The sequence below is a fragment of the Anabrus simplex genome, chromosome 14, assembly GCF_040414725.1.
Source record: "Anabrus simplex isolate iqAnaSimp1 chromosome 14, ASM4041472v1, whole genome shotgun sequence".
In the NCBI taxonomy this organism is placed as follows: domain Eukaryota; kingdom Metazoa; phylum Arthropoda; class Insecta; order Orthoptera; family Tettigoniidae; genus Anabrus; species Anabrus simplex.
In genome coordinates this window covers 25,607,319-25,626,966 of record NC_090278.1, presented here as the reverse complement: position 1 = coordinate 25,626,966, position 19,648 = coordinate 25,607,319, and the positions used below count along the sequence as shown (strand labels likewise).

General features: G+C 40.5%; 1 long non-coding RNA gene across 1 annotated transcript in view; it reads left to right on the top strand.

Annotated features, from left to right (window-relative positions):
• Nucleotides 1-19,648, top strand: part of LOC137503007 (uncharacterized) — a 652,903-nt gene that overhangs the window by 342,611 nt on the left and 290,644 nt on the right. The window contains exon 2 of the long non-coding RNA XR_011018984.1: nt 1,850-1,921. This is a non-coding gene — a long non-coding RNA (uncharacterized lncRNA). The remainder of the gene's footprint in view (nt 1-1,849; nt 1,922-19,648) is intronic.

Sequence of the window (19,648 nt, the reverse complement as noted above, 5' to 3'; positions counted from 1 at the left end):
TCATTTCTATATTGTTTCCTTTGAACTATTTTAACAGGTTGATGAATGCTTTTTAAAGTTCATCTCGGTGTTGCGATATAATTGCAATATAATCCGTGTATAGGTAAATTCTAACATGATTCTCAGAGACTGTTTGTGATACATAACACAGTATATCTGAAGCAACGTTCTAGAGCTATTATTTATTTACTTTTGCTATATTAAATTGTAGTTTCGACATTCTTATATGTTCATAACATTTATTTCGGAAACCTATAGTATAGCAGTTAATTAAAATCTTTCAGTGCTCATTGTACACGATTTTAAAAATCATTTGAATGCACTTCAGTAAAAGACTTATTTCAGGAAGTAGCCTAACAAACGTTTGCACTAGCCTATGCTAAAACGAAACAATGTAGGACAGTGCATGATAGAAATCTGGAGTATACAATATTGGAAAGTGTGTCCGGATTTTTTAAAGTGTGTAACGCCGACCTGCCAGAAGAATTTTACCTTTTCATTGTTCAAGTACTCTCCTTTCACTTTAGTAGATGTTCAAATTAATCCTGTCCAGCAAAATACGTACATAAATTTACACCACGACATTTGGAAATGTTGTTAGTGATTTACTCTGCAGAAATTATGGCAGAACCGACAGTGAGAATGAAAATCACGCACGAATGAGTTAGTTGTTGCGTTGATCAGCTATTTGCCGCCTTTAGTGATTCCATCTAAACGTTTTAACTATTGTACGCAAATGCGATATTGCAGCAAACTGTAGCTTCCACCGAAGTCGCTGTCTCATTCATGTCTATGACGTTATGGAAGCTGCTGGGGTGTGGGTGATGCTGAGTAATGACATTCGGAGCACAAATAGTGTCTGCGTGTTATGAAAGGTGTTGCTCATAGGATCAATCGTGCTGCAGTAGCACCTTCTGGTCCAGCGAGGAAAGCAATGGCAAACTACCTCATTTTGCCTAGTACGCCTCATTTTGATACTGCCATTAGTTTTTGTGGTTTTCCTATAATTGCATAGCTTTTGGCGGTACTATTTGAGGGTACAACCAGCCTCTGGGCTGATGACCTAACAGACAGATATATAAACTGTATACTTTCTGTTTGTACAGTATTCCTTCAGATGTGTTTCATTAATTTCATTGCGCCTATTTTGAGTGAACACGAACCTATTTTATACATTTTCCCAACTACATAGCTGCCTAGAACTTATCTTTTGGGACCGAAAGATCCGATGTCCACTCACCATGTATCAAAAATTACACAAATACAATTGTATAATATATTCGGCTGTATAGTGGTAAACTGTTTCCGTTCCCAAACTGGACATGTTCCACTACTTACAGGCATTTTAGTGTTTATCTCATTGGATCTTAGAATATTTCGGTCAAGTTTCCGCTATGCGCAGGTTCCGTTGTAAACAGGTTCCATTGTATCAATCTTCTGAACGTTTGTTGTGTCTTGTATTATATATTCTTTTTTTACTCCTTGAATCCACTGATTGCCATTCTTGCTGTTGTTTTAAAAAGGCAACAAAACGTCCATTGTTTGAATTTACTTACTTTTTTGAGAACTGTTTAATAACAGTAGCCTTTTAAAAAGTATTTTACTATTGTTATTGGGATTGTTGAAAATAGTAACGTGAAAAAAAGAGGGTCTCTGCTGGACGGTTATGGCCACGCCTGCATCCTTTCCTGACCAAGTACTTTACTGTTTCATCGTCCACAAAACATATCTGAGTTAGAGCAGCAGCTGGCGAAAGAACATTGGATGACTTCAAAATAGTCGAACAAATACAACATTTGTCCACAGTTAGGACTATGTGTGACTGAAACTTTGTTCTCTTTCGTTGCAGATCCTCCACTCGTTCTGCGGGATGTAACACGATCTTCACATCTTTAAGAGAGCCTTCAAATTAATTCCTACGGTAAGTGTATGCCGATTTTCCATTATAAATATTTTCAACATTGAAACAAATTATTTCAGAAAAATTCATATATGACACTCCTTCGAAAGAGAGACTGTGTTCATTTCTTTTACCGTTTCTTTAACATGTAAGTTGACGAAAAACATTTATAAATTTCTTGTGATGCTTTATATTGCCTTGCATTTTTCAGTTATTTACTCAGTATATTGACTGAGTCTTTGCATAGAATCTCTCAATACAGAAGTGAGTCAATCTACTTCGGAAGTACGTTATTTATAAAACTCTATATAGAGTGTTGTGAAAATGCTGATATAAAGGACACTGACTCACAATGGGACAAATAAGGTAATGTAGTTTTGTCGTCCGAATTCCTCTGATGGAGTCGCAGTTATGTTACGAAACTGATTGGACATGAAACGTCACAATTAGCCAAAAGCCAGAGGTTTACTTTTTGAACGAATACAATACTCCCGTCACTCACTCCGTCATTTGAACCGAGCGAATTGACCACGCGGTTTGGGTTACGTGGCTGTGAGCTTGGTTTCGGGAGATAACGGTTTGGATCCCTAATGTCAGCAGTTCTGAAGATGGTTTTCCAAGGTTTCCTATATTCACACCAGGCGAATGCTGGGTACGATTCCTTCCCTTCCTAGCCCTGCCCTATCCCATCGACGTCATAAGAACTGTCTGTGTCCGTTGGATGTAAAACAAATGGAAAAGTAATAAACCGTCATTTAAAAGTAAAAGTGGAACTCAAGTCAATCAGAACGAACGCTGAGGCTTCTACCTGACAAACTACTGCATGGTTGCAAAACTACGTTATATTACTTTCTGCCAGGTAAACTTGAATTAAAATTGGGAGCTACAGGACTGGTTACTGTTTTCAGTTTAACTGTCCTCATTCCTTCATAATGGCCGGTCATTACTGTACATCATATTTCCTACAAACCCGAATAACATGAGGTAGCGTTTAGACGCTTCTTCGCATACAATTTCTAAGCTGACGGATAAAAAGTTAGTCACCCTCGCGCGCACGCACAGGTGGATCGTTAAGCCTGTACAGATGGCGCAGTCAACGAGTCCCACTCAACCGCACGCGCACTGCCTCTACGTGAGCGATCAGTGAGGCATTGATGTTTCAAGTGGACAGTGTTCGTCAACATGAGTAGATGTAAGGCTGCGACCGAGTGGCAAAAAGAGGCAATCGTGTTTCGACGTCCCCACGGACACACGGTGCGTGATGTTGCTGATTTTTGCTGTTTCTCAGCAGACTGTTGAACGTGTCCACAAAATTGTGGTCGAAAGAAGATCCTGACTAAGAGGGACTGGAGACGCGTTTCAGGGATTGTGAATCAAAATCGCTTCCAAACCCGACAGGAATTGCCGCAGTCAGTGAATGAAGTTCCATCCCAACCTGTTAGCGAGAGAACATTGTGACGGGGGAAGTGCATGCAATGAAGATTTGGAGTCGGTCGCCTTAACGTGGACAGTAGCTGACTGGCGGAAGGCAATATTGTCTGATGAATCACGTTTTTGCTTGTATTCCAATGACGCACGTCGTCGAATGCAGCGAAGTCCAAATGAATCATTTCATCCTGGATAGGTCAGGTTCAAGCTGGAGATGGGTCTATAATGTTTTGGGTGTGTTTCTCGTATCATAGATTGACCCCTGTACACAAAGGTGACCACTAACCTGATGATCAGGTGTTGCCTTTCAGTCAGCATCTAGTTCGTTCTTAATACGCCCATCTTTTTAAGATGACAACAGCAACGTTCGTCGGGCTGGACGCATATGGTACTGGTTCTTTGAACACATCCCCACTCTATTACATCTCGATTGGCCTCCAAAATCACCTGACTTGAACCCCATTGAAAATCTGTGGGACATGTTGGAACAGCGGACAGAACGCCGACATCAACATCCCCGCAATTTGGTGGAATTGTGCGATCAAATCCTCAGCCGGTGGCTTAACCTGCACCACCTTGTGGATGAATTCAGGCGGTTATCAAGTACGCTATTATGTGATGCTTGTAATGATTTCCCCAGTGCTGACTCAATTTTTTGCAAATTCGGATACCGTGTTGTGGCTACTGCAGCTGCTATTTCAGTCATTATCAAGTGATGCACACTTATTTATTAACTACGTTTCTATCCACAGAGACAAAATTTGATAATTAGAATGTTCAACAAACACGTTTCTCGCAGCGCCACCTCCCGCTAGTTTGACGAACATCATGGAGTTATTGTGTTGTGGTTGTCGAACCACTGTGGGACGTTTTTCTACCCTCGTCCAGGTTTTCGTTCCTGCATTTGTTATATATGAACAGGTGGTTCTAGCTCTCAATGACATTTCTGGATTGATAAAAGGCTGTCTAAAGTCTACTCCAGTCCAATGACTTCATCCTCTCGCACGAGTTGAACCACTCTCTGTCAAACCAGAACAAGCAGTAACCATGGAAAGAATAAAATGACAACCCACTCGTTGTATGGATATGAAGCACCTGTGCAATGAGGTTCTTACGAACATTAAAGGAACTTACAATCTCGATTTGAAAGGCCAGCCTGCAGCCATGGACATCAAAGATCCGTTCCATCCCTCGTCTGGTTGGAAAAATCAAGCTGAAAGTTTAAAATCTGTCCATGACAAGGAGGAATTGTTGGTATGGAAGTCTTTGAACAGGCTGAGGTCAGGCGTTCAGGGGCTACGTTATTGATTAATATCAAATGTTACTGCGGAGAGGACCAGATTATCAGTGTCACCTGTGCCTAAATTCATGCACGCAATACGACCTACATAATATGTGATCGAAATAGGCTGCTTTCCTACGATTTTCGAGGGTTAAAACTTCACATGATTTCCCAGCACCTCCTCGTTGGGATCTTCAACACTCTGTGACACATACTCACTTCAAAGCTTTCCAAGTTACAGATCGGAGTTCACGCCGCGGACAAGATACTTTAACGCCATTTGCATGTACATTCAAATGCACATTCAATCCAAAAACAAGTGAAATAATGATAATGTACATAATTAAATTTCTGTGTGAAAACTGTAGTACTTTTCAGTGAAATATGGATAGGACGCTTGTGTTTTGTGCTCTACCTCATTTCATACGACATTTGTCTCCCGTTATTCGCGCAACCCTCTCTATAGAATCTGCTCACCGTTAAGGCGCCACTCCTCTACACGATATTCCAAATAAAACATTGGTATTCATGGCTCACATCACATCAAATTCCAAGATGCTGCACACTCCTGATTGTACAGGCCGAAGTCCGTTAACATTTGGCGAGGCAATACTCCACGGGATACTGGAGGTAGAGAAGTAATATTGCTACACTCAATTGGCATAACATGGGGTTTTATTGACATCAAAATAAAAAATTCAAAAGGACCAACAGATGGAGCTTCATACAATACACAAGCAATAATAAGCACAAGAATCCAGATGTTCTTTATAATACATGCTCAACATGTTGGCCGTCATCCATCAATATTTCCTGTAGACAAGTGACGATACTGGGAACATCACTGTACAGCATATCCATAGGTATGGTGAGAAATTGCCGTCGGATGTTGTTCTTCAGTATCCCTCATGAGGTCGAATGATCGCAGTAGACTCGCGACTTCAGGAAACCCCACGACAAATAATCACACGGATTGAGGTCGGGGGACCTTGGAGGCCAAGTATGCCCTCTCTTACGACAGCTCCTTTTAGACCGTACACGGGTCTCATGCGGCATCACTGACGTGCTGCTGTCCAGCGCCATCTATTGGCCTTTATGTGCACTCGTTGTTGGTGTCAATAAAACCCCATGTCATGCCAATAATGTGTGTCACTTATTACCTCCCTACCTCCAATATTCCGTGAAGTATTGCGAACGTGGCCTGACCTTCACAGCTCTCCCATTTCTTTGCAAAAGGGGATGAATATGTTTTATTCCACCACCAAAGTACTTTCCTGTTAAACAAGCAATTCTACAAGCAGCGTATTCACCCCGTGTTACTCTTATTTTTGTGGAATCTCCCAACAAGTATTCATAAAAACCATGATAATGTTACTGGTTTTACTGCCCACTAATTACTTGTACGGAACCAAAATCGTAGCACAGCAACAAGCAATGCTATGAGGTGCGTTATTTTTGTAGCACTCTTTACTACTTTCATATTTTGTGGGACGACAGGTGCTCAAGCAATGATGAGCGTTTTCGCCATATGCTCACACACACTATAGTTATCAGTAAAATTTTCAGAAATAGTAATAAAAATAGCACTGAACGATAACTAGCTGCAAACATATTGTTGGGCAGTGTCAGCACTGTATGTTACGGTCTACATAGTAAGACTCCGTGGAGTTAAAGAACTATAATGTTGAACAAGAAACTTAACACACTACGACAGCGAGGTAAAATAAAAATGTTAGAATGCAATAAAAACTCGAAATATCGCGCCACGGTTCTGCCTGTCAGAAAGATTTTATAATAAATATCGTATAGGCGGAAGAACAGTGCAGGCAAGCAAACACCCTAATGAACCAGTACAACAATGGCCACCCCACTTCCGAAAAGCACCAAAGAACAGAGGTCTGCTGTACGGTTTTTGAATAGTGAAGGTGTCAACCCTTCGAAGTTTATCGATGAATGACGATTCAATATAGTGATGCATACTGCCACTGAAACAGTTGAGGGCCTCCGATATGCGCCATATTCACCAGACATTGCCCTTAGTGAATACCACACGGTTGGCCACTAAGGAAGAGGTAAGCCGTTCCCTTCAGATGAATATGAAGAACGCAGGCAGTGCATGAGTGACTACGCAATCAGAGGATTTTTCTACAGCAATCCATGCACTTTTTAAGCACTGGAGGACTTGAATTTAACCTAATGAGGACTACGTAGAAAGATGAGACAGTTCTGTACCACTTCCGTTCAATAAAACAAATTTAGAAAAGGATATAAGGTTTCCATTTGATTCGTCCCTCAGATAACCAACTCATCCCATTAGGAGTGTGAGTGACAATGCACAATGGATGAAATAGGCAAAGGGTTGAGCGAAACCATTCCGACATGCAGGACTAAAATAAGGTGTGTCATTTTCGGATCAACCTGTACCAATTGCATATTTTTGCGAGATGACCCTAGAAATATCCATTGGGAACCTAAAAAGAGAACGGGTATGAAACCTTATGTTTAGGAAGGATAGTTTTACCCTTACGTTTATAAGGGATTTATATAAAGTTTATCTATGATGTGTTCAAATAGATCACGTTTGCTCACAAACTAAAGGGACCAATCGATTGTAATTGGTTGTCAGTGAGCAATCGCTTTAAGAGGAGATTACAACGTTAACCAATGCGATTGTAGCCAATAAATTAATTATAGGGTTTCTCTTGCTTCTCAATGGGATCAAATCAGAGATTGAGAGTGAGGAGGGAGTGAATATCGCATCCAGAATTGGTGACTTTACAAAGAAGGAGATAAATGACACATGACCTCTCTCTGAAGAATACACTAAGATGGCACACCTTTCTGCGTGCAGTGGCCTTCAAGTCTAAAGCACTTTTACGGACAAACAAAACTTTCTACTTGTTTAACATGGATTTTCCATCACCACTTTCCCTGGCACCCACCTCGCACCCCCCAGTGGGAAGGGCGAGCACATGCCCAGGGTAAGTAACTCAAAAGGCTATTGTACTTATTCTCCTACTATTTTATCTAAATGTTACATCGTTTAACAGAAATTCACATAAGCAGTGCCTTTTTTCCCTCAGTTGTAGTCGACAAAACATCACGATCTTTCGATTTTCAGCAATTCTGTACAGTCCGGTTATCACTTTTCGGTCTGACATGTCCATAGAAAAATTGATTCCGCTATTTTATTTGTGGTCAACATGGTAACTGCACTCAGTATTTCTAATCATTTGACTAATTTACTTATTTACCCATTTTACTTAATGCCTAGTTTCCGCCGAAGAGAAACTTATTCCATAGGTCGATTTAAATAGAAGATAACAGGAAATCTTCTCCGTCTGTTATGAACAGCGCGTTTACCCAAAAAGATCGACGAACTTTCAAGTCAGAAGTTATATTTGCCGGACTAAATAGAAATGTACCAATATATTTTCTTAAACAGTCTTCAAATATTTGAGGGGCACGCGTACCCCCGCGTTCCCCATGAAAAAAGGTCTGCATATAAGAGGAAAATTCATTTCGTCAGTGATTACTCTCATTTGCTAAATAAAAGCAGATGATTATATTTGTTTTCTATTTCTGAACGAACTTCATATATGTGTTCGTATATCAAACAATTAAAATAATAAGATCTAATCGTCAACAAAAAATAGTTTCTGTTACCTGGGTAGGCCGTGTAACTCAAACGATAGCCCAAATTGGCAGGTTCGATTCTAGTTCAGTCCGGTGGTATTTGAAGTAGCTCAAATACACCATCCTCGAGGAGATAGGCCTACATTTACTGAGACGTGGAAAAACGCCTCGGAGAACATTTTTTAGCATGCAGCGTTTCCAAAAGCCATAAAATTACTTGGGGAAACGTAAAAAATAATAGCATTACTTTTATTATTATTTACAAATTAAATTTTAAAACGTACAGTTTGCAAGCCTTGCGAGGCTATTATAAATACGTTATTCTTACAAAATTATGCACACCAAAATGCATTTGAATTAGAATGAAAACGTATTATTTGAGTCAGTTAAGAATTCAAAATACCGAACTCGATAGCTGCAGTCGCTTAAGTGCGGCCAGTATCCAGTATTCGGAGAGAATGGGTTCGATCCCCACTATCGGCAGCCCCGAATATGGTTTTCCGTGGTTTCCCATTTCCACACCTGGCAACGGTCGCTTCCTTCTCACTCCTAGCCCTTTCCTATCCCGTCGTTCCCGTAACAGCTATCTGTGTCAGTGCGACGTAAAGCAACTTGAAAAAAATTCAAAATAAATATTGACAGATTGCAACAGTAACTAGTTTTATAAATTTCTATCAAACAGTACTAATAAATACAATGTTCTTGATTGTTACGTCCCACTAACTACCTTTACAGCATTCGGAGACGCCGAGGTGCCGAAATTTAGTTCCGAAGTAGTTCTTTTCCGTGCCAGTAAATCTCCTGACACGAGACTGTCATATTTGAGCACCTTCAAATACCGCCGGACTGATCCAGGATCAAACCTGTCAATTTGGGGTCAGAAGGCCAGTGCCGCAACTGTCTGAGCCACTCAGCCCAGCTTATTACAAAAGAGAAAGGAATATCCACAGAGTCATGTTCACCTAAAAAAACACATGGAAATCAAACATCTATAAATGGACAAACAAAGAGCTTCACAGAATTAAACATTCACAAATTTGTATACGAATGTCCTGTTGTATATCGTATTACACATACATTTACCTTCGGTTTCTCAAAATATTTATACCGAGATAGTTGGCTTAATTTCTCCGTCTACTTGGCAGATAATATTCATAATATATTTACAAATCATTAAATATCCAGAGAGATTCAATACTCAATGAAATATCATTATTTGCATAAGAAATTTCTAACACTGCACTTACATACGAAGCCTCCACTCTAGTACACCGATTGTTGGGGGAACAGTACCTGAAACGAAAGAGAAAGAATATCGTCAGATAACCACAAACTAAATGACATACTTACAGTACTTCACACAATACATTGTTGACATTATGGGGGAAGTTATAGGAACATGATATCAATTTATCGAAAACACCTTCGAAAGAAATGACAAGAATAACAGAACAATTATCATAAGAAAAGATCAGAACGCCTGTCATCATTTCTCCAAATACCGAGATGGTACCACTCAACAGCCGGACAAAGTGGAGTGGATTATGTATTTTTAATGTCACCTACCAATTATTGTGGAATCAGTGGAGCTTTCACTCATGCTCAATCTATTACTTAGGTGAGGATTCAAGACCGGACGCACCTTTGGTAAGCATGTGCTGTTTCAAGTGAACTCGATGGGATAGAAACTCAGGATACGCGGATAAGGAATCCAATAGCTGCACTAATAAGCTAGCAAGCCCTAAAAATAATAATAATCATCATCATAATCATAGTCCGTTTGGCCAATACAGAAATGGCCTCATAACTTCAGCGGACATTTAGATTAACATGGGGTCGCTACACTAAACGAGTAATGTCACGTAATGCTAAACTGAAACAGTCACTCTAATTTATTCTATCGGAAGCTCTATATGCATAACAAATTGTGGCTTTGGGCGGTCATTCAAAAATTTCAGATATTGAAAACGAAGAACGTAAAATTCTTAGGAAAATTTTCGACCCCATACAAGAAAATGGAATTTGGATCAAAAGGCAAACTGCAGAACTCTATAGTTACGCAGACAGTTTCATCAATACTGCGCGGAGGAGACGTTTAGCATTGTTTGGACACATTTTTAAGATAAGAGATTTAAAAAAAGGTTATACAATGAAATGCAGTCCTAAGACAGGAAAATAAACCGGCTGGAGAAAACAGAGGGGACTTGAATGAACTGAATATCTGGAAACACATCATGAAAAATCGCAAAATCTTCAGGATCTCAGTAAATAAACACACATGTGTGGTGAAAACTAGCAGCAAAACTGCTACAAAGTGGTCAGAAGAACGGAAGAGACAACGCAGTGAGTTCATGGAGAGATTTTGGAAGAAGAGGAAGGCGAAAGTCATCAAGCCAATGAACAAGTTCCAACGCGCTCTATGAATGCGCATAACGAAACAATAAATATTATAATAATAACAATAATAATAATAATAATAATAATAATAATAATAATAATAATAATAATGTTTCATTATCTGAAGGCTAAGCCTTGTCGCTGCAGTCACATCCCACGGTCTTCAGCAGTCCTTTTCATCGTGACATAGGAAGCAAAACCCAGCTGAGTGATTATGTTCCTAAGGTATGAGAGAAGTGGTCTTAATCTCGACTTCTTCCCTAGGACCTTTCCTTCGAAAACATTCTGGAGAAAGGTGTCATGTCGTAGGACGTGTCGAAGAAATTTAGCCTTCCTTTGCTCTATTGAATAAATTAAGGTCCGTTTCTCATTAACTTCATTCAAGATTTGGATATTAGCCTTTTTCTGTCCAATTCATCCCCGTTAGTCGTCTCTAGAACCACACCAATGAACCAAATCGGTCCAGAAGAAGGGCCGGATGAGCTGCAGAAAGGTGTTGCAAGTAAACTTTCTTTAAAATACTGTTATGGGTTAAAATAAAATGTGAGAACATTGATAACATATTAAAAGCGAAGAACATTCGGTAGCGTACAATGTGTCCATTTGTTTTGAGCAACCATACAAATATATATTTTGAAGGAGTGGAAATAATTTTTCTCACCTGATTAAAGAGGAAAGTACATTCCATAAAGAAACCATTAATTTAAAATGTAATCTATTTAAAACTGAAGTACCTGTCTTGTTAAGATAAAAAATAAGAAATTGGTTCGAATTAATGGAACCAGTGTACACTTAAATTGAATCGTTTTGAGGCAACGCAGGGGACTTGAATGAACTGAATATCTGGAAAGACATAATGAAAAATCGCAAAGTCTTCAGGACCTCAGTAAATAAAGACACATTTGTGGTGAAAACTAGCAGCACAACTGGTACAAAGTTTTTGGGGTGTGTGAGTTGTGAGGCCCTCTGATGAATCAACGATCCTTGCCGTTAAAATGGATTACCAACACACGCGGAACAATATGCTGCTGTACCTTTGAAGTTCGGCAGTGCTTTGAATCTGCATAGAAGCGTATGATGAAAAATTCATAGCATTTAGGTAGCGTAATGCGATGTAGATTTTATACCGTGATACGAGAGAATGTGAAATTGTTCGCAATGGCATTAATTAACTTTTATTGGTATCCGATAATTGGAAATTACTTTACACTAGAGATGGATTTAAGTTTTCAGAAGAATACGCAGCATTCTTTTAACTACACAATCCCTAGGACTTTTAATTTTGTAGGGCGGAGGTATGTGTCAAAAACTTGCGTTTAAATTTTTGTGAACTAGTAGCTGTAGTAGCCGTAGCTACCGTATCACTTAGCATGTGCATGGTTTCTAGACTCAGGACTTTTAGTTAGTATTAGGTTCGAATGCACAACACTTTACACTTCCGCCATTTACATAATACATGCAGGTTCCTCACATATGGTGCAAGTAGGGGCAAAAGATCTTTCTAGGTCGACGCCCCGAACAAATAACATTTTTTTAAATGTTAGAATGCAAATGAATTTGGTTACTAGGAAGTATCGTCTCGAGGTTCTGATGGATCGTACCCCTAAAGTATATGCAAGACACATAACATAACCATTGTGCGGGCTAGTATATACACTTGTGACTCCCTCCTATAATTTTGCACTAACTTATTACTGCGTAAATATCTGGGCTCTAGTGATTACATTCCATTGTCACGTCTTGCTGACATTCCGAGGCACGTAAATTGACAGCATCTCGTTCGTTCGTTCGTTCGTTCGTTCGTTCGTTCGTTCGTTCGTTCAACGCTTGTCCCGTTTCTCTATGGGGCTGGGTATGAGGTGAGATTAATCTGTTGTGGCGGGTTTTTATAACCGAATGCCCTCCCTGACGTCAGCGTCATCAGAGGAGTTAATGAGATGAAATGAATGGCGTGATATATGGTAGTAGGAAGGCGGAGGGTGAAACCCGGTGCCGGCACGTAGTCTACTCATATCGAATAGCACCATGGGGTCTGCCCAAGGCTTTACGTCGCCATCCGACGGACGAATCACCATCAACAGTGTCATATGCCCTCACTCCATATGAGCACTGCGGAGAGGTTTGGAATTTAATCCAGGCTTTTGGCACGCAATCTAGTGATTAGACATTGTATACCACCACCTCCCCTACCCTGCCGACCAACATTCTAATGGTGAAAACAAACGGGAGTCCAACCGGTTAACCACGGTGTCAGACCGTTTAGACTTTATCGCCTTAACGATCATGGCCACCAGGCAGGCTCTTGTCGTGACGTACTAATTTCCTAAATTCTCACGTCCCTTTCAGTTTCATTTCAATTACATTTCTTATCTTCCTCCTGATATAAAAGCCAATTATGAGTGTGAAATTCATAAAGCACAGAGAGACGTAGACTGAACCACAGTAAAATTGGTCGGCAAAAACATAAACAACAATGAAAGAAACAGGTTAAAGTAAAGAAGATGGAGGTAGAATTCCATATCACTTTACCTCGGATTTTTAGGTGCTAATAGGTTAGAAAGCAAAGTAATTTGGTTTGTAGGAAATGTGATGCAACCCGTTGTACCATAATGTAGGAAGAGTAGCATAAATTCAAGGAGTTCCATAGGCTGCACTCTTAATATCTATGCAAATCTCATAGCATAACCGTTGTACAGTGTAGGGTATACTTGTTACCGGCTAAAGCTTGTTTGCATTCTAACCTATCAGTACCTAATAATCCGGACTCTACATATCACTAGTAATGTATTTTTTTTAAACACAGATCTAGCTCTTCAGGCAAGCAACTCAATATTGAAAACATCCTAGGGATATGAGCTACGAGTGTTAGCTAAATAAAATAAGGCATGAGAATATATTCTTTATTTATTCCTAAAAATTATAATCATTTTCTTAATCGACGTTATCTGGTCGAGTAGATTAGCAGTTTGAGTTCTCTACCACTACGAGCGCTAATGTGAGTCAAAGCACACTTTCAGTTAAGCCCATATAACTACACTCGGTGTAGACATTTTTTAATGTAAAAAATACCTGAGGCTATTGAACTAAGGAACATATTGCATAAAGAATTAAGTAAATTAATTAATTTGGCTAGGATTTGAATAAAACAGAAAACGAGTAAAGAAAGACGCGATTTTAGGCTGATTTTCAGAACTGCATTTAGGCTGGAAGTGTTTTTCGATATTTTCGGTATAACAGAGCTGTTCAAGATTCATAATATGTTACCTTTTCGGGTCGTGTAGCCCTTAAACGTTCGGCACAGTTGAGGAAATTGCTAAATTGTACGGTTTTCGTAGTCTGGGGACTCTACTTTGTCTGGTACGAAATGTTTTCAACATTAAAAATGCATTATCATTCGACACCAAAATTAAGTATTACATACAGTGGTGACATCCAAGGCTCTTTATGGAGCCGAAACACTGCGGTGAGGTGAAATAAAGAAATTCATGAACACAGAAAGAAGACTGACTACAAACATACTTGGCCCAAGGACAACAGAAGCAGAATAATATAATCTCTAAGGGCGAGAATTTTCGTAAACTGTGGACAGCCGGTTGATTCATTGAAGCACAAATCTAAGAATTAGAACAAAAAATTAAATAACATCAAAGATCCTTTCAAGCTTTCTCGGCTTCCTATATTTCAAACAAACTTCATATTCAGAGTGTATCCTTCTAGGACCTGGTTTAAGGTAAGGTAAGGGTTGTTCTGCCCGAAGGCAGGTCCGAACCTCCGCAGAGGTGTTCCTGAGCCGGAGTTTACGTGCGGTAGGGTGGCGAGTTCATTTCCGCTCCTCCATTCCCTTACCCCCCACCAACAGCGCGTGGCAACCCATCCAACTTCTGACCACGCCCAATGTTGCTTAACTTCGGAGATCTCGCGGGATCCGGTGTTTCAACACGGCTACGGCCGTTGGCACCTGGTTTAAGGAGTCATATAATATCAAAATATTTCAATATACTAACTGGAATGAAATGGAATAATATAAAGTGGAACGCAAGACAAGCAAATGAATGAGAGGAATGAACAGATGAAATGAAGAAACACTTAGAGAAAATAAATTTTAAAATAAGTACATTAAATAAAAGAAACAAATAAATGAAGAGGCAAAGAAGCGGAAGTAAATAAAATAAGCGAACCTTCGAAGAATAGAAACAAACAAACCTGAATGAAATGAACAAAGTAACTAAAATCAGAACTCAAATAAAACATAAATACACAAGTGAAAGTAAATCTAATAAACGCTCAGGTAAAACTAAATTAAATTAATAAACGTCCGCCTCTGTGGTGTAGTGGTTAGCGTGATTAGCTGCCACCCCCAGAGGCCCGGGTTCGATTCCCGGCTCTGCCACGAAATTTGAAAAGTGGTACGAGGGCTGGAACGGGGTCCACTCAGCCTCGGGAGGTCAACTGAGTAGAGCGGGGTTCGATTCCCACCTCAGCCATCCTGGAAGTGGTTTTTCGTGGTTTCCCACTTCTCCTCCAGGCAAATGCCGGGATGGTACCTAACTGAAGGCCACGGCCGCTTCCTTCCCCCTTCCTTGCCTGTCCCATCCAATCTTCCCATCCCTTCGCAAGGCCCCTGTTCAGCATAGCAGGTGAGGCCACCTGGGTGAGGTACTGGTCATCCTCCCCAGTTGTATCCCCGACCCAAAGTGTGAATCTCCAGGACACTGCCCTTGAGGCGGTAGAGGTGGGATCCCTCGCTGAGTCCGAGGGAAAAACCGACCCTGGAGGGTAAATAGATTACGAACGAACGAAATTAATAAACAAACGAATGCAAAGAGCCAAACTAACAAAACTTAATGAATTGGATAAACAGTATGTTCATCCTCTTTCAGATAAGGGGATATTGAATGAAAGTTGTTTTCTGCCAAGGCCAGTTTTTGTGTGGTTGAGTGTACAGGAGGTGGTAGTGTTGGTGGTGGTGATTATTATTTTAACTGTGCACACATCTTCTGTAAACTCTAATCAGAGAGGAAAACCGGAAGGAATTAGTATTAGTTTAATTTATTTACCACAATTCTGTTCAGGAGTATGGAAGGTCTAGAGAAAAGTGACGAACCCCATGAGCATATAAAATTTTCCCTAGGCGTACCCTAAGATGCGATATTATTTACATAGTTTACAAAATATTTAAATTGCATTCTGAAAGATAATCAAGGTGTGCAACACTTTTAAAAATGAAGGTATCGACCAAAGAAAAGCAAGAACCACGAAGGGCGTGATAATTAAAGACTTCCAAAGATCGGCAGACCTAGTATAGCCGGTGTCGGAAGAGAACAAGGGTCTACCAAGGCAGGTTGAGCGCGGAGCCTGGAACATATGCCAGACTCATCTAAGGGCCCCGAGGTCACCAACCAATGCTCTCAACTTAAACGCCCCTCGGACCACTTTTAGTCATACCTTACAAGACGCACGGATTACCGTGGGTATTATTCTATCGTCCCAAACAACAGGTGGAATTTCGGAAAGAATGTCGTAGAGATTATGTACAATACAAGTGATTATTTACCTTTCACGACCACATGTACTTGATGTAGGTATTCACCTCATTAGGCGAGGACGTCTTATTTCTTTTATTTGTTTCCCCATGGCACTACAGCCCTTGAAGGGCCTTGGCCTACCAAGCGACCGCTGCTCAGCCCGAAGGCCTGCAGATTACGAGGTGCCGTGTGGTCAACACGACGAATCCTCTCGGCCGTTATTCTGGGCTTTCGAGACCGGGGCCGCTATCTCACCGTCAGATAGCTCCTGAATTCTAATCACGCAGACTGAGTGGACCTCGAACCAGCCCTCAGGTCCAGGTATTATGCGCACACCTTATCTTGGTGCATTTGTGTACGGGGGTGAGGAGTAAGGAGGGAGCTGTCCCGGTATCGATAGTGCTGCCTGGTGCTGCCAACTGAATGAAAATGAAATCTGAATTGAATGGAGAATATGATCCATCGATATGAAATTTCTAAACCGTTATCATCTTAAGCCAACAACTATGTCACATACACATTATACAACATTATAAAAAAATTCTCGATGCGAATCTTGTTCCTAGCATGAATTCTATACTTTGGCTTTGTTGTGTAAACAACAACAGTACTAGTACGTAAAGTGTACGCCAGATGTCGCACAACGATGCTTAAGCGATTCATAGTTTGTGTTTCAAAGGTTGCCAGTACGAATCTCGAAGATCGCCGAGGTCGACCGATGCTGTAAATGCACCAAGATAAAGTGTGCGGATAATAAAAATCCCTGACCTTGCCGGGAATCGAACCCGGGGCCTCCGGGTAAGAGGCAGGCACGCTACCCCTACACCATGGGGGCCGGCTGAGGACGTCTTATATGCAGAATAAATATGTCCAAGAGGAATCCAGTGGGATGCGAGCCCACATCCTTCCCATTTCGCATTGGATGCTCAGCAGTATAGAAGTGATGCCAGTTTTCAAATCGCTTGAACTAAAGAATCGTGTAAATAATCGATGAATTGTCACAGTTATTGGGCAAAATGCCAATCATTTCAAATTATTAATATGCAAATTTGATAAAAGTTTGACAGCTAATTACAGGGCTTTCGAAAGCTCGGAACATTATTTCACGCATGTTGAGCATGAAAAATATTTTATAACAATGATTTTGCAGGCAGTATTAAAGGAAGGGATTTTTATACAGGGATATATCAGATTTCAACTAGAAGCAAGTATCGACTGAACCGCACAACCCTTGTGCTTGACGCCGAATAAATATGAGTGATACGGGTTATAAAACCCCTGCTATGTCTGCAGTTCTCATTACATAACTCCGATTCGCGCTAGAGAAATTCACAAACAGATGAATTACGGGAAAGACGGCAACTCTCTTTAATGTTATTCTTCACCGCGTACTTAACCTGGTAATTACTACGCACGGACTGGAACGTTCGCTACCGTATATGGCCTATGAACGTGCTGCTATTTTTCGGAGATTTTGTCTAAGTTTTTATACAGCAAGTGGGCGCCAGCGCCGTACTTTCTACTTATACGTGTTCCGCATGCACTTATGATGAGTGGGATGCCTAATAACTGATTTTCACAGGGGTATTATTGTCTGCAGGTAGGCTACGTCAGAATATGAAGAGATAACAACCGGACGGTTGTCCGCTGCATATTCCTCAGCACTACCCGTCTAATGCGCCCCCTTGCGTTGGTAATCCTCGTTTTCGAACGCTCCGTAACAGGCTGGTATTCTGTACAGTTACTGTCAACATATCGACAGTGACTGGTGTATTCCGCAACGATGAATGCATAGACATAATTTTATTCGATGGAAAATCAAGCCTGAATGCAACCGAAGCCCGCAGATGGTTTGCACGGGAGTTTCCAAACAGCCGCCTGCCTTCTATACACGTATGTCACTGAACAGAGTTGCAATTAGAAGGTAATGGATCGTTGAAGGCACATACAAGCAACTGTTTGGTAGAGTAGAATGTCTGTATGTGTAGAAATAAATGAGTTATTAACCTTGATTTCTACATCTTCCGCGTGGTTAAAAATGCACCCTGTTACAGGACGTGTGTAATAAAATGACTGTTGTTTGACATCCGAAATACAGCACCTTGTAGCGCCCCTTGATAAACCAGCGATTAGGCATCCAATTCATCATCAGTGTATGCGGGACAATTATAAGTGGAAAGCACGGGGCTGGAGGGCAACCTGGTATTTTGATAAGCTCCGGGGTACACGAATAATACCTTCTACAAGACGACACCTGGTGACATGTTTCGTACTGCTTTTAAATTATGCCTCAAGTTGATGTTCTACATTGATACAAACTGAACAGAATTTGTGTGTCTGTGGCTAATCTAAACTACCGTAGTTTGTAAGTAATAATGGCGGTGTCAACTCTTTCACTGAATGAAGAAGGCACTATGAGTTATTATAGTGACAAATCGAATATCGATGAAAACTACAGGGAATTACTCTTTTTCGTCTGAAATTTCAGAAACGTGACACTGAGAATGTGATTTTGTAACCTTTGCAGATTATAGATATAGCGACCAAATTTATATATATATATTTAGTGATACAGAAATAAGATTTGCAACGCGTGAGTCGAATTCTAGATATTTGAAAACTACTCGATAAAACGATAACTGGAGTGTGGTTTGGGATTGCTATGGAAAGGTGTTCCTCACTATTCAATCCTCTTTTTCCTTTTCTTTTTTTCTTATTTTTTCCTAATTTATTGGGCACGGCACTTCATATGGATTTGGAAATGTTTTACAGTAGGATGCCCTTCCTTTCGCCGACCCTATTGGAGGAATGAAATCACTATTGTGTCTCACTGTGATAATTTATAGCTAAATGAAGAGAAGTGGATAAACACAAATACCCAGTCTCCGAGGCAGACGAATCAACAGTGCGCAGTTGAAATCCCCTACCCGACCAGAAATCGAAATTGTGACTCTTTGAACCGAGGGCAAGTACGCTCACCGCTCAGCCCCACTGGAGGTGGACACTGAATTACAACTTAAGCACCTCGGCCATAAAAGCCACGTTTTTATTACAATGTTACCAACTGAAATAAAGAAACTTTCTCTAAAAATTGATGAAAAATAGGGACTTTGGAGTATGGGTTCGCGACCACGGGGCCGTTAGCTTAATCCTTGTATTGCTTCCAATTACTTATTCCAGGCTCCTGAATTTCATCTATCCTATCCGATCTCCCTTGGTCAATTCTTGTTATTTTCCGAATCCAACGCTATTAGACAATTCGAGATCTAGGAAGTATTTCATTTTCAGGCCCTTCATGGCCCTTGTCTTTCTTTGCCTCATACCTTCCATTTTTCCCTCGAATTAGTGTTATATAGAGGATGGTTGCCTAGTTACTTCCTCTTAAAACAATAATCACCACCACCTCACTTGGCTTTGGAGGAGAATTACGTGCAGAATGAAGTAAATATAAGCTGGTAAACATGACACTGGTATCATTAC